The following is a 16,794-nucleotide window of genomic DNA, read 5'->3' on the forward strand; positions in this document are numbered from 1 at the left end:
GTGTGTGTGCAGGTATGAGTTTGTTCCCCAGCATTGACAGCCAGTATTGGTACATTTACATTCCTATAACTTAGTGGTTCAGCAAAACAGACCAACTGAATAAGTACCAAGCTTAAAAAATGCATTGGTACTCCAGCATGGACACAGTCTAATGACTGAAACAAGTAAAAAGGGTTTAAAAAAAAAGAAAAAAAGGATGCTAAACAAGAGGAATATACACTCAAGTGCACACACACAATTATATAATGGGCTTCTTCCTGCTTCCATCTAGCAAATTCCATTTATGAGGCACAGATCAAGCTGCAGATACACAAGACATCATCTGACAGTATACACACAGGAAGAATCTCCTAATGCAATAATGAGCATATTGTTTTTATATATATATTTTGCCCAGAATCATGCCGGACGTGGAGGAAGGGAGAAAATAGTAATTCAGTGAAGGAGAAGTAGTGAGAGTAATAGCCCTGACTGAGGGGGAGTGAGAGAAAGGAAGGTGTGATAGGTGAATAAGGAAGGAAGGTGAGAAATCAGCGTTTCAACTCTGTGAGTATATGTGTACGTGTACAAGGGAAGTAAGTGAATGTTTGTATGTGTGATTATTATGTACCTTATTTATATATAAAATACCACAATTAGCTGTCATTATTGATGGCACATGGTCAGCTAGTGAATTATAAGCCATATAGTTCAGAAGAGAACTAATTAACCATATAGCATGTCTATGCTTATGTTTATGTTTTAATCATCTATACCATTAAAGAACAATTTGATCAGACTTGTTCAAATATATAAAAATAGTTTAAATTGAATGTTCACAAAAATACCAAATAATGAGAAAACTATTCTAATTAGTGACAAAATGGTTAGTTTGTATGATAAATATTCTTTATCTGTGGGTTAAACAAAGCTACCATTAATTTCATCCTAAGAGAAATCTCTCAACAATTATCAAGCCTGCCATATGGAACATTGGTACTCATCCCCCACTTCAGCATGAAACCAATGGTAACCTTATTAACCTATAAATAAAGTGTGTGTGTGTGTGTGTGTGTGTGTGTCACTGTTCAGTTTTATTTCAAGATTTCTTGCTAATAAAGAAAGAGCCAGTTTCTAACCTACATCCAAGGATCTAGAAATTTCAACATCAACAACAGGGCATTTTTGTATGTATGTAAGTATATGTGCAGATTAGTATGTTTTGTTTTATGTATGTATTCTCATGCATATAGTTGCATATCTAGACATGCTCATATATACTTAAATGATAAAATTCTGGAAAGTTTTACAGACTTTTACAGTTCCAGTGATGGATTGGATCTGTAATCTTCGAATCAGCTTTCTACTTTCTGGTTTTGAGATGCCTAATTTCTCAAGACTGGTATTTAGGCAGAGTGTTAGATAGCTCAGTGCCCCAATAATTACAGATATAAAACCTGAACTTGTAATATGTATGTATGTATGTGTGTATGTGTATGTGTGTATATAGGCCTGTGCCTATAGAGAGAATTCTTTGTTCCACGTGAGTGGCTACAAGAGTCCATTGTGTCGTTCCTTTATTATCCACTGTAAAACTGATTAAACATTTTAATTTTCAAATAATTCTTGGTGGTAAGATGTTTTTATGCTCCAGGTCAGCACTGATTGAACAGATCAATAATCAAAGATATTATTCCAGCCATGACTATCTTGTCTTTTTTGTATATCAAGAATAGTATCTATAGTGTTCTTTTAAGGCAGTAGGGAATAATTTGAGAGAACTTAGAAGCTATTTCTAGCAAGTCAAGAAACATTGCTTCATTGGTCCATGCTATGAAAGCAGACTGTAAACATGTGTTAGCAAATTAATCAGTGGTATAAAAATTTTTAAAAATATTCTTATAAAGGTGGTGCTCTAGCATGGCCGCAGTCAAATGTCTGAAACAAGTAAAAGAATACTAAGCAAAAAGTCCTGTTGCTGTTGTCTCTGCTCCTTACACTATTTGGGTTTTGGTGTACCTCAGTCAGTAGTTGACCCTTTCACCTGTATAAATTTCTATAACATATTATGTGGACCTTCACACACACATACACACAGAACAGCTGTAGTCTATTGAACTGAATATAATAAATTCAGATTACGATGAACATAAACAAACAAACGAAGTTTGCTTTAGAAGCGTTGAGATGTCTCAGAAAGTTAAAGAAGTGATTTTTAAATTCTCAAACACAGGATAATGCTAATAATATACCCTGAACAGGATAAACTTATTTTGCAGAAAAAAGTGTTGGTGGGATAAAAATTTGGCAGGAATTGAACCTAGTTATCATCATCATCGCTTAACATCCGTTTTCTGTGCTAGCACGGGTTGGACTGTTCGACTGGAGTCTGGGAAGCCAGGAGGCTACACCAGGGTCCAGTCTGATCTGGCAGTGTTTCTACAGCTCAATGCCCTTCCTAACACCAACCACTCCGTGAGTATAGTGGGTGCTTTTTACGTGCCACTGGCACAGGTACCAGGGGAAGCTGGCAGTGGCCATGATTGGTTGGTGCTTTTTACATGCCACCGGCACAGAAGCCAGTCAAGGCGGCACTGGCATCGGCCATGTTTGGATGGTGCTTTTTCATTAACGAAATTAGTTACTGCCAGTGTGTTACCATCTGTGCCACCTTTATAGACCTGATAATAATATCACAATAAATTGCATTAATGCAATAATGATAATTTCAAATTTTGGCACAAGGCCAGTAATTTTAGGGAGTTGGGGTTAATTGCATACTCTTTTGCTTGTTTCAGTCATCTGACTGCGGCCATGCTGGGGCACAGCCTTTAGTCGAGCAAATCGACCCCAGGACTTATTCTTTGTAAGCCCAGTACTTATTCTATCGGTCTCTTATGCCGAACCGCTAAGTTATGGGGACGTAAACACACCACCATTGCTTGTCAAGCAATGCTGGTGGGGAACAAACACAGATATACAAACATATACACACCCATACATATATATGACAGGTTTCTTTCAGTTTCCATCTACCAAAACCACTCACAAGGCTTTGGTCGGTCCAAGGCTATAGTAGAAGACACTTGCCCAAGGTGTCATGCAGTGGGACTGAACCCAGAAGCATGTGGTTGGTAGGCAAGCTGCTTACCACAGAGCCACTCCTGCACCTATGCATAATTATATATTTTATGATTTAAGTTAGCATGCTTTCAAAATGACAAAAGATTGAAGTTAATGTTCCAGATATGAGAGGGTTAATAAAGTTTGTTGATTAGTTATCAGTTACTTTCATGCAACTTCTTGCAAGAAGCAAATTAATTCTAAAAATGTTTCCCCAACACAGCATAGCAAGTGAGTTTGCTAATCAAAAACTAATTTTTACTTAACGGCGGTTGATGTCATGCTGAGAGTCAATATCCACTCATTGATTATGTCGTATCTACATGTGAACTATATCAATAATAGACATGAAAAAAGAAAACAACAAAAAAAAAAAAACAGGAATTGAACAAACAGCCGAGACATATCATCTACTTCCAAAGTACATCCAACCTTTGTAACCTGATATTCCTTGGGCTTGGACCAATTAAAGACAAGCAAAAGAAGAAAAAAAAACCCACCCCTGCTATGGCAGCATTTGTCAAGATTTTATTTAATTCTAAAAGGAATGAAAAGATATTCTGAGAAAAACATAGGGGTTTCTTGATACCAATATCCAAATAAGATATTGATATCAAGACTATTCTGCTTATTTTTACTTCAGAAATTAGAAAGGTATGTTTACAATTTTGTATTAAATGCATACAATCACATCCAGTATTTGAAAACTTGGTGGAGAGATTTGTATTGCTTTTTAGTCCAGATCAATGCTAGCTGATTAGATTTTTATGTTAGTCTTGTGATTCAGTAATACTACATTTAGTAACAGATCGGATTTCAGTCACTAACCACTCTTAACAAATGTGTGTTGATGAGTCAAAGACAAGGAATGTTCTAAAGGTAATATCTTCTCAACAAACCCAATAATGTTGTAATTCAAGTGTACAGTTCCACTGGGGTATTAGTGAAAGTAAGGAGAGATTTACGCAACTCAAAGCAAAGTCAAAAAGCTATTTTCTTATTAATGTTACTTCAATGGTAGAGGTCTAAACATGAATGTTGTCCAAAGAACTTTCAGAAGTACCTATTTTATGAAAAGATTTTCACTTATACAGGGTGGACCAAAATGATCTGACACATTTGGAGGCTTAATAAAAGCACAAAATAAGAAATAATGAAAAGAAAAATTTTATTTTCTGAATGTACATATAATGCCATTTTATTTCATTAAGTTTTAAAAATTAAATCAGCTAAATGCTTCCCATCATTGTCAACACACTGTTGGAGACGTTCATGAAAGTTATCAATAACTCTATGGATCATTTCTTCTGGAATGGTTGCTATTTCTACACAAATTGCACGTTTTAATTCATCAATAGATCGAGGGCGATGACCAGATACTTTTTGATTTTAAATATCCCCACAAGAAGAAATCACATTTCACCATTCCAGAAGAAATGATCCATAGAGTTATTGATAACTTTTATGAACGTCTCCAACAGTGTGTTGACAATGATGGGAAGCATTTAGCTGATTTAATTTTTAAAACTTAATGAAATAAAATGGCATTATATGTACATTCAGAAAACAAAATTTTTCTTTGCATTATTTCTTATTTTGTGCTTTTATTAAGCCTCCAAATGTGTCAGATCATTTTGGTCCACCCTGTATAAGGTTTGTGTCAAAGAATTGAGCCAAATAGGAAAAACAATATAATGCAACAAGAATTGGCAGTTTCCCATGCCAGACTGTGCAAGCCAGATGATGAAGGACTGCGATGGGTGGCAAGACTTGCTCAAAAGATGGCATCACGGAAAAACTTGGATATAGAGATGATGAAGATTAACAATTCAAATAAAATTGGTTTGATAAAAATAAGGATTCAATCAATTTTGGAAATAGCAATTTAGGCACACACACAAAATATTTGCATGAAATAACTATTGTTCCAGACAGTTTTAACGCGTTCACCATGTTTCTGTTGAAATACAATTCCTTAATTTTGAAAATAATGAAGAATTTAGTGAAATGATTGTCATTATTAAAGTGATGTTTGGAACATAAATTGGTTTCAAATTTTGGCACAAGGCCAGCAATTTCAGGGAAGGGAGAAAGTCGATTACATCGATCCTGAAAGGGTGAAAGGTAAAGTTGACCATGGCAAAATTTGAACTCAGAACATAACGATAGACGAAATGCTGCTAAGCATTTTGCCCAGCATGCTAATGATTCTTCCAACTTGCTGCGTTATTTGGAACACAACATGAAAATTTGATGGAAGTTAATTTAGATCACTTTAAAACAAGGGCAGTCACAGGTTCATTGCTTACCTAACTTATTGCTCAAAATTAATTGACTGAACCAAATCCTATGACCGGCACCCGGCCGTTGCCAGTGCTGCTGGATTGACTCCTGTGCAGGTGGCAAGTAAAGAAACACTGTTTCGACCCTGTGCTTGAGGAGACCTATCGAGTCAAGTACATCAACATCAAAAATCAATGGAAATTGTAGTTGTGATCCCTGTGCCGGTGGCACGTAAAAAGCACCAGCTGATCATGGCTGCTGCCAGCCTCTCCTGGCACCTGTGCTAGTGGCACGTAAAAAGCACCCACTACACTCACGGAGTGGTTGGCATTAGGAAGGGCATCCAGCTGTAGAAACACTGCCAGATCAGACTGGAGCCTGGCGCAGCCTCCTGGCTTCCCAGACCCCGGTCGAACCATCCAACCCATGCTAGCATGGAAAACGGATGTTAAACAATAATGATGATGATTGTTTGATGTAGATTTCAAAACTCAATAATCCTGGATATTTCTGACAAGATTAACACCCAATAAAATAACAAAAACCACACACAACAGAACAAACACTAATATAACAACAAACTAAATGCTGCCCCTTTAAGCAAATATAAGCTTGTGAGACTAACCTCTAAACATGTAAAAGAGTTATCAGAGCACAGAACTATATTATAATGGATTATCAGAACAGAATTGTATTATATTAAAGGAAAGCTTATCTTCCTAAACAGACCAAGTCAACTAAGAAATAGGAGCGGAATCTATTAGAAATAGAAGTAGTATCTATTTTTGATTAGGTGGTGAGTGGAATAATTCATTTGGTTTCAAAGGATAAGGCAAGGATGGAACATCATCATTTAACATCCGTCTTCCTTGCTGGCATAGGTTGGACAGTTTGACAAGAGCTGGCAAGCCGAAGGGCTATGCCAAGCTTTATTGTCCGTTTGAACAGCCACTTTCTGTGCTTGCATGGGTCTGATGGAATTTATTGAGATAGGTTTTCTATGGCTGGAAAAATTCACCATTTCTAAACAAAGCAATACTTTTGCATGGCCAGACATATTTCAAGGACGACTGGAAATGAACGACACTGCTTGTATGATGGTGATACTCATTTACAACTATCAAGGCAGGGGGACACTCAAACACACAAACATGTACGATGTGTTTCTTTCAGGTTCTGTCTACCAAATCGACTCACAAGTCTTTGGTTGGCCTGGGGCTATATTAGAAGTCACTTGTCCAAGGTGCCACACAGTGGGACTGAACCCGAAATCATGTATTTGGGAAGTTAGCATCTCAACCGCACAGCCATGTCTGCACCCGAACATGTTCCCTATAAAGTAGTAACCCAATAGTTGTTCGCACACACACACACTTCAATATGAAGCTAAGTAATATAACAGTAAGAGGCAGCAGCATTCATTTTCTAAATGAAATATTATACATAATGAAGTTGCAAACAATTTTTGCATGGAGATCTTTTAACTCTCTTGATACCACACCTGCCTGAGACCACCCCTGATTTTCTGCTACCAATTTCCTGTTTTGAAGTGATCTAAATTAATGCCTTCCATCAAAATTTCATGTTAATTTATGTCCCAAACATTACTTTAACCTTTAAGCATTTCAACTCTTTTACTCTTTACTCTTTTACTTGTTTCAGTCATTTGACTGCGGCCATGCTGGAGCATGACCTTTAGTTGAGCAAGTCGACCCCAGGACTTATTCTTTGTAAGCCTAGTACTTATTCTATCAGTAACTTTTGTCAAACCACTAAGTTACGGGGATGTAAACACACCAGCATCAGTTGTCAAGCGATGTTGGGGAGACAAACACAGACACACAAACATATACAGACACATACATACATACATATATATATATATATATACACGACGGGCTTCTTTCAGTTTCCGTCTACCAAATCCACTCACAAGGCTTTGGTCAGCCCGAGACTATAGTAGAAGACACTTGCCCAAGGTGCCACGCAGTGGGACTGAACCCTGAACCATGTGGCTGGTAAGCAAGCTACTTACCACACCTGGCTAACATATTCTACCTGCTTTATGTTTAAACTGGCCAGAAGTAACCTATCACATCACCCCCATAATATCATTCTAAAAATTAACAGTTAACCTCATCAAAATTGCAAAGTTGCAGCTTGTAGATAATCCATGATTAATTCAAAACAATGTGAATAAATAAGCATTGCTTTTGACAGAACAACGTGAATGGTGAAGAGTTAATAACAACAAAGTTATTTCACTAACTTCTTTATTATTACTTTCAAAATTAACCGAAACATAGACAATATACATCAACAGAAATATGGTAACCAAATGGTGAAATATTATGAACAACTTAAGTAATACACATTCAAGACCACCAAAAGATTATCTTTGTGATATGCCAAGATAAATAGCAATGTAAGTCAAACAGAGTAATCTATCTTATCTATTTGATGACTGATAACAAATTAACCATGCTGCTACTATTAATATATATATATTCCCTCAAATTTACAGCAAGTTCTTTTAGACGTATACTTGATCCATGTTAAGGTACTATATTCTGACATTCTGCATGCTATTACCATAGTCCTTCTTCTTCTTCTTCTTCTTCTTCTGAGAAATATATTTAGCATGGTTTTCTTTTTTCTGTTTTGTATACATAAGACATTCACAAATGTGACCTAATTACTAATTACTGGGCAAACAAGCAGGAGAAAAAAAAGTACTCAATACAGAATACAGTTGTAATTTTAACTCACATAGTTACAATGTGATGACTTACAGAAACATACATGCACGCATATATACTCTTTTACTTGTTTCAGTCATTTGACTGCGGCCATGCTGGAGCACCGCCTTTAATCGAGCAACTCGATCCCGGACTTATTCTTTTGTAAGCCCAGTACTTATTCTATCCGTCTCTTTTGCCGAACCGCTAAGTAACAGGGACATAAACACACCAGCATCGGTTGTCAAGCAATGCTAGGGGACAAACACACACACGCATATATATACATATATACGATGGGCTTCTTTCAGTTTCCGTCTACCAAATCCACTCACAAGGCTTTGGTCGGCCCGAGGCTATAGTAGAAGACACTTGCCCAAGGTGCCACGCAGTGGGACTGAACCCGGAACCATGTGGTTGGTAGACAAGCTACTTACCACACAACCACTCCTGCCTATATATATATACACACATATACATATATATATATTACTTGTTTCAGTCATTTGACTGCGGCCATGCTGGAGTACTGCCTTTAGTCGAACAAATCGACCCCAGGATTTATTCTTTGTAAGCCTAGCACTTATTTTATCGGTCTCTTTGACTGAACTGCTGAGTTACAGGGGCATAAACACTGCAACATTGGTTGTCAAGTGATGGTGGGAGGACAAACACAGACACACAAATACACACACATATATACAACGGGTTTCTTTCAGTTTCTGTCTACCAAATCCACTCACAAGGCTTTGGTTGGCCTGAGGCTATAGTAGAAGACACTTGCCCAAGGTGCCACACAGTGGGACTGAACCTGGAACCATGTGGCTGGGAAGCAAGCTTCTTACCACATAGCCACATTGTTTTTATGTCCAATTTTCCATGTTTGGAATGAGTCAGACAGAAGCTGTTGACGCACATTTTCTGCAACTAGATGCTCTTTTTGATGCCAACCGTTTACTGGTTCCCAAGTAAAATAATATTTTATTCATGATCATACATGTTTACATGGAAGATTGGAGATGAAGGACACCATTTGTATGATGGTGATGCTTGTTTACAACTATCACATGACATCAAGATAATAAACACACACACACACACAATATGGGTTTCTTTTAGTTTTGATTTACCAAATCCACTCACAAGGTTTTGGCTGACCTGGGGCTATAGCAGACTGTGTGATTGGGAACCAAACTTCTTAACTACACAACCAATATGCCAATGCTTGGGAACAGATATTCCATGAGCTAATGAAGTATGATGGCAAATGGACTGAATCCACAGACCAGCACTTTCTTTTAACAGAACACTGCCAACAGACGTAGCATGATTTATAAAATCTAATGAAATTATTGCAGCATTGGCATGTGGTGGTGGTGGGTTCTCTTGTGACTTAAACAAATGAAGGTTCTTATTTCTTTATTACCCACAAGAGGCTAAACATAGAGGGGGCAAACAAGGACAGACAAAGGGATTAAGTTGATTACATTGACTCCAGTGTGTAACTGGTACTTAATTTATCGACCCCGAAAGGATGAAAGGCAAAGTCGACCTCGGTGGAATTTGAACTCAGAATGTAGCGGCAGACAAAATACCTATTTCTTTACTACCCACAAGGGGCTAAACACAGAGAGGACAAACAAAGACAGACAAACGGATTAAGTTGACTATATCGATCCCAGTGCGTAACTGGTACTTATTTAATCGATCCTGAAAGGATGAAAGGCAAAGTCGACTTTTTGGTCTAGGGCAACAAGTACCACATGTAAGAGCACATAAACATAATATAAAATAGTGGTTTAAATGACACAGATTGTTGAATAAGAGATGTTTAGTTACAGGTCCAGCACTGAGTGAACAGACCTGGAAAGACATTCCAGCCATAGCCACCCATCTTTGTCTTGGGTATGGTGCATCTACAACTACACAATTCAAGGTAACCTTTCTTCTCTAAGACAGTAAGGTGCAGTTAGAGACTTGGTTGTTATTTCTAGCAGATAGAGTAGCCACAAAGAGGCTCCTTCATTGGCTCATCTTCCACTTGTGGAATCAATGAAGGGAGAATCTAGAATTTATGGAATGAAATTTTTTAAATAGGAAAATCCCATGATATGAGAGTGAAAGAGAGAGAGAAAGAAACAATGGCAACAATAAAGATTGCACTGACACAAATAACAGATCTTGAGCTCTCTTTAGTTCTGACTCACCAAGAAAATACACCCATTACACTCAGTAAAATGGTTGGTGACAAGAAGGGCATCTAGTCATAGAAACCAAGCAGAAGGACACAGCCGTTTTGGCACCATCCATTTGACACCACTAATTTGACACTGACTTATTTGACAACAGATGTTTTAATGCTTCTTTTCTTCTCCCTTGTTTCTGCATATGTGTGATTTTTTAAATTTCCCACAAGGGGACAACATAGATAAGGGACAATACAATCTGATTGGGGTCAGATGGACGGATGGATATAACATAAAGATGACATTAATAATTCACAAAAATATAAATAAATCGAATGATAAGACAGACCGGAAGTTATTACGGATGGAGTGGGAAGGCAGGTTCAATTCGGACCCCATGAACTCTGCCTCGCCACTGATACCTGATATACGTCCTGCATCACATTCATGAGGTTACATTCACTCACAAAATCCATGCTACATTCTGTATATGCATGTGAGCATATTTCTCTATATGTGTATGAAAAGATGGCAAGTATTTATGTCAATCATGTTTCTTTATCCCTTTTTTCTATCCACACGTGCATATTCCTGCATGTGCATGTGTGTATGTCTGCTTCCAGCACCAAAAAGTACTGTTGCCGAAACAAGCTGAGTGTCCAGTGAGCTATGCCAAATTATCAGCACCCAAACAACTGTGCCTAATTGTCTCATTCTGGATGTAAAATGATGATGATATCTATATGAAGTGGCCGAGCTGGCAGAAACGTTAGCATGCCGGGTGAAATGCTTAGTGGTATTTCGTCTGCCGTTACGTTCTGAGTTCAAATTCCACTGAGGTTGACTTTGCCTTTCATCTTTTCGGGGTCGATTAAATAAGTACCAGTTACGCACTGGGGTCGATATAATCGACTTAATCTGTTTGTCTGTCTTTGTTTGTCCCCTCTGTTTGTAGCCCCTTGTGGGTAGTAAAGAAATAGGTATTTCGTCTGCCATTAAGTTCTGAGTTCAAATTCTGCCGAGGTCGACTTTGCCTTTCATTGTTTTGGGGTCGATAAATTAAGTACCAGTTACACACTGGCGTCAATGTAATTGACTTAATCTGTTTGTCTGTCCTTGTTTGTCCCCTCTGTGTTTAGCCCCTTGTGGGTAGTAAAGAAATAGATATCTATATGAAGTGGTGCCCAGACTCTTACAGACACAAGTGATGTCCCTCAGAGGTGAGAGTATGTAAGTACACACAGGGGTAGATTATCTCTATCCTGTACCGGAAGTAGATATTTGTTAGACATTTTTTTCTTAGAAGGGTGTATTTCTATCTCTCTCTCTCTCTCTGATATAAATATATTACAAAAGTCATAAAATACCAGAATTATCAGGGAATATTCAAGAGAAATTAGAGATGAAAGAAAATATGTTAGTAATGAAATTAACTTAGCTTGGAACTTCAAATGTTAAATGTTACAGAAACAACACGCTCACATAAATAAGTAAATAAACAAACAATGCTTCAATTTCGTGGCAGGAATGTAAAGGTTTTTAGCTATGACTGAAGAGACTAGAAATAAATCAGCAGAATTAAGCACTAAAATCTACCATTGCTAAGTTTAACAATCTTCAGTAAAATAAAAATATCAAATTTATTTTTAGACAGAATCTACAGACTTTCTCTCTCCAAATGGAGATTCTTAATTGAATTAGTTTGAGCATAGATGAAAACAGAAAATAATGATATCTCAATTACACATGAAGCTTCAAGCAAGCAGGCACAGGTAGTCACCCACATCAGGATATAAACTCATCCATTATCTATTGCTAACTGTTTCACTGATAAAATTAAATTTTGACAATTTCATGTGTATATATGCATGTATTCAAAATTCTTCCCAAGATCTGGGACAGACTCCCAACCAAGCGAAAGATCACTAAGTTAGATAGGCAAGATCATTGACACTAAAATATTGGTTTCTAATTTTGGCACAAGGCCAGCAATTTGGCGGAAGGGTGTAAGTTGATTATATTGACACCAGTGCTCAGCTGGCACTTATTTTATCATCCCCCCATCCCCAAAGGATGAAAGACAAAGTTGACCTCAGCGGAATTTGAACTCAGAGTATCGCTAAGCATTTTGCCTGGCATGCTAACAGTTTAGAAATATAGCTACACTACAGCGTAGAAAGAGACAAGTGGGTGCTGCTGTTTAGAGGCTGATGAGTTGGCACAGCTGACTAGATGTTTGGTGACAGCACTGTTTGGTGCTGGAGATAAACAAATGTGTGAGTGTGTGTGCATGTGTGCATGCAAAGAAATATTCACATATAGAGAGAATTACAATTTATTAATTGAGCACAATTTGAGATAAACACGTTCTCTCTCCTCAGACACAAAGAGAGAGAGAGAGATCGCAATTTATTAATCGAGCACAATTGAGAAGAACACTTTCTCTCTCCTCAGACAGAGAGAGGGGGAGAGAGAGAGAGAGATTGCAATTTATTAATTGAGCACAATTGAGATAAACACTTTCTCTCTCCTCAGACACAAAAAGAGAAATATGCTCACCCACACATAGAGAATGAGAGAGAAAAAAATCTGCTGTCAAATAAGCAATGCCAAAACTTCATGAATGCTGTCTACAAGTAGGTCTGTCATACACCATTTGCACAGATCATCATCATCACTATCATCATCAATTGACATCTGTTTTCTATGCTGGAACGGGTTGGACTGTTTGGCAGGAGTTGGCAAGCCAGAGAGCTGCAACAGGCTCCAGTTGACCATTTGGCAAGGTTTCTACAGTTGGATGCCCCAAAATACAATGCATGTAAACATAATCATATTCAGAGCTATATATGCCTTAACCCTTGGATGTAGGGTTTGCTGGAGACAGTGTGAGACGACTGCTGTTATCGTTAGGCCCAACTCACCATAAAGTAAATACCTATTTCTTTACTACCCCAAGGGGCTAAACACAGAGGGGACAAACAAGGACAGACAAACGGATTAAGTTGATTACATCGACCCCAGTGCATAACTTAATTTATCAACCCCGAAAGGATGAAAGGCAAAGTCAACTTCGGCGGAATTTGAACTCAGAGCATAACAGCAGAAGAAATACCGCTAAGCATTTCGCCTGGCATGTTAATGCTTCAGCCAGCTCGCCACCTTCCATAAAGTAAATACCACCATCACTGATATCCAAACTACAGTGGAAAAGGTTAGCCACTGGATTTGGTTAAAAAGAGATGATGAGCAATGACTAGAAGAATATTGAGCTTTATTTGATAACCAGTTGATCTAACAAGCGGGGGCCTCATATCAATGAGGGGGGTGGGCAGTGCTCATTGATGCTGTCAAGAGGTAGGCCCCAAAATGGTGCGCATTTTCTCCTGACGACCCCATACATTTGCTGGGTTCTGGTATGTGGAGTTCTCAACTGTTAGCACTTGCATGTGCAAGTTGTTTGCAAAACATCTATTCTTGCTGAAATGCACAGCCTTTGTTTAAGTTAACTTTTAAAGTTACAAAGACTTTACTAAGGTAACTGCCATTATTAAGTAGCGTTTGGAACAAATTAACATAAAATTTTGATGAAAGGTTTATATTCAGACCACTTGAAAACAGAAAGCTTATAACACAGAACTAGGGACAGTCTCAGATGGGTTGACATCAAAAGGGTTAAATGCAAACAAGCCATACTTGTCCCAAGATGTTTTTAAAAACCAAACTAGCAGTTATACCAGTCAAAGGGACTATTATGTAACTTTTGAAAAAGCTTTGCCATTTACAGGTGAATTTTAAAGTCAAAGGAAGAATTAAAACTGAATTAACAAATCCCTACCTCACCCCCAATGTTGTTCTCAAAACTGAACAGAAAACTAATATTTCTTTCTTTATTGCCCACAGGGGGCTAAACACAGAGGGGACAAACGAAGGGATTAAGTCAATTACATTGACCCCAGTGCGTAACTAGTACTTATTTAATCGACCCCGAAAGGATGAAAGACAAAGTCGACCTCGGCGGAATTTGAACTCAGAATGTAACGGTAGACAAAATACCACTAAGCATTTTGCCAGGCGTGCTAACGATTCTGCCAGCATGTATGTGAATGTGTACATGTAATGATGACAATAGTAAAACATTGCGAGCTCAGTTGGACTTTGCAGATGAAGCAATGCCAATCAGGTGGTACTGTCACTGGCCATGACAATCACTTCACTTGCTTCAACAGGTTTTCGCAAGTGCTGTTTATTGCCCAATGATTGAAGGGTACTCTTAAATAGGCTTGCTGGGTCTTCTCAAGCACAGCATATCTCCAAAGATCTCGGTCACTTGTCATCACCTCGGTGAGGCCCAACATCCGAAGGTCATACTTCACCACCTCATCCCAGATCTTCCTGGGGCTGGGAACCATGTGACCCTGTATGTATACTTTCTATGTTCTAAGTCAGTTTATATACACCTTATCTCAAATTATTTATTAAAGTTGATATTATTGCAATCATGTTGCACACGAACAATACAAGGAGTGTGGTGATAAAACTGTTCTAAAAACAATTAACATTTGTAAGGAAAAAACCCCCACAAAAAGCATATAAAAAAATATACTGATAGTTTTAATTATCAGTAGGAATAACAAGTTACAGCCAGTCAGGCTACTTGAGAAATCCTTAGATCCATGTAATAATTTATTATTTTAAGGCTTAACAAACAAGCTAATTGTTTTCAATTAATATTGTTTATGTGTTACCAGGCATAAAAGCATTATTGTTATAAGGACTGTAATTGCTGTAACTGATTTTAATATATTGCTGAAACTTGCTTTATCAAATCTGGAGAGAGAAACACAAACACACAAAAAAGCAACAAATAATCCTGGGATTAAATTCATAATCATCATCAATGATTTAATGTCCACTTTTCCATGCTTGTGTGGGTCAGACGGAATTTTGTTGAGGCAGATTTTCTAAGGCCAGATACACTTCTTGTCACCAACCCTCACCTGTTTCCAGATAAGGTAATATTTCCCCTGACTAGACCAGCTTTTCATGCAAGACAGGGAACAAACAACACTGCTTGTATAATGGTGATGCTCATTTACAACCCTCATGTGATATCAACTTAAAGGCATACACACACACACAGCAGGCTACTTTCAATTTCTTATTTCTTTATTGCCCACAAGGGGCTAAACATAGAGGGGACAAACAAGGATAGACAAAGAGATTAAGTCAATTAGATCGACCCCAGTGTTTCACTGGTACTTAATTTATTGACCACGAAAGGATGAAAGGCAAAGTCGATCTCGGCGGAATTTGAGCTCAGAACGTAACGGCAGATGAAATACCACTAAAACATTTCGCCCAGCATGCTAATGTTTCTGCCAGCTCGCCGCCGTACTTTCGCTACTTTCAATTTCTGTCCACCAATTTCACTCAGGAGACTTTGGTCAGCCCAGTGCTATAATAGAAGACATATAGAAGACACAAAGGTGCAATACAGTAGAAATGAACCTGAGACCATAAGGTTCAGAAGCAAACTTATTAATCACACAGCTACACTGGAGTTTAATCCTAAGATTAAACAGAGAGAGAGAGACAGATAGAGAGAAGGGGGAGGGGGAGAGAGAGGGGGTGACTGAAAACTCTAAGCCCATTAAGCTAATGTTCCACTATCTCAGTTCCCTCTGTTATGGAAAATTCCAATTAATTTTAAAACTTTAATTTCTTTCTAAGTAATAGAATTTCTCATTTATGATAAGGCAACATTGCTTTTTAATTAAGCAAAAAAAAAAAAAAAAATGGAAACTAATAATATTTTATAGGCAACAATTTTACAAAATGGATTATATGCATTAGTTTATAATTTATTGATAATTAAACATTTAAAATTATATATCCATCCATCTTCTTTGTCTACTATTTCTGAGAAGGTTGTTGGAGTAGAGTCCTCAGGCACCTCCTCCTCCATAGGGACCTAACGGAAGCAATCATCATTATACTTTCTGGCTGGATTCCTAATCATGACCAACTGAAACTATGGACATTATTTAATCAGCTCATTCTTGGTCAATAGCTAAGTCTCCTGCAAGTTAGCTGAGCTTGAAGAATCCACTAGTGGAATTCTTTCCACTAAGATTCTAATTTATATTCAATTTAGATATTGTTGCTGATTTAAACACGAAGCCAGCAGTTATGAGAATGGAGGGTTAATTGATATTATTGACCTCTGTATTCCGTTGATACTTTATTTTATCGACCCCCCCAAAAGAATGAAAAGCGAAGTTGATCTTGGTGGGGGTGTGAACTGAGAATATAAAGAAGTGAAACAAATAATTTTGGGGTCAAGTTTTGGCACATGGCCAGCAATTTTTTTTCGGTGGGGGTGGGTGTAAACTGATTCCATCAACCCCAATGCTGAACTGGTGCTTATTTTATCGACTGCCCTCTCCCAAAAGGATAAAAGGCAGAATTTGAACTCAGAATGT

General features: G+C 37.8%; 1 protein-coding gene and 1 long non-coding RNA gene across 2 annotated transcripts in view; both read right to left on the bottom strand.

Annotated features, from left to right (window-relative positions):
- The window catches only part of LOC115210884 (PRA1 family protein 3), a 78,006-nt gene that overhangs the window by 36,001 nt on the left and 25,211 nt on the right, over nt 1-16,794 (bottom strand). The window lies entirely within an intron of this gene.
- The window catches only part of LOC118762898, a 30,150-nt gene continuing 22,071 nt past the window's right edge, over nt 8,716-16,794 (bottom strand). Inside the window, exon 3 of the long non-coding RNA XR_004998648.1 lies at nt 8,716-8,727. This is a non-coding gene — a long non-coding RNA (uncharacterized LOC118762898). The remainder of the gene's footprint in view (nt 8,728-16,794) is intronic.

The sequence above is a fragment of the Octopus sinensis genome, linkage group LG4, assembly GCF_006345805.1.
Source record: "Octopus sinensis linkage group LG4, ASM634580v1, whole genome shotgun sequence".
Taxonomy (NCBI): Eukaryota; Metazoa; Mollusca; class Cephalopoda; order Octopoda; family Octopodidae; genus Octopus; species Octopus sinensis.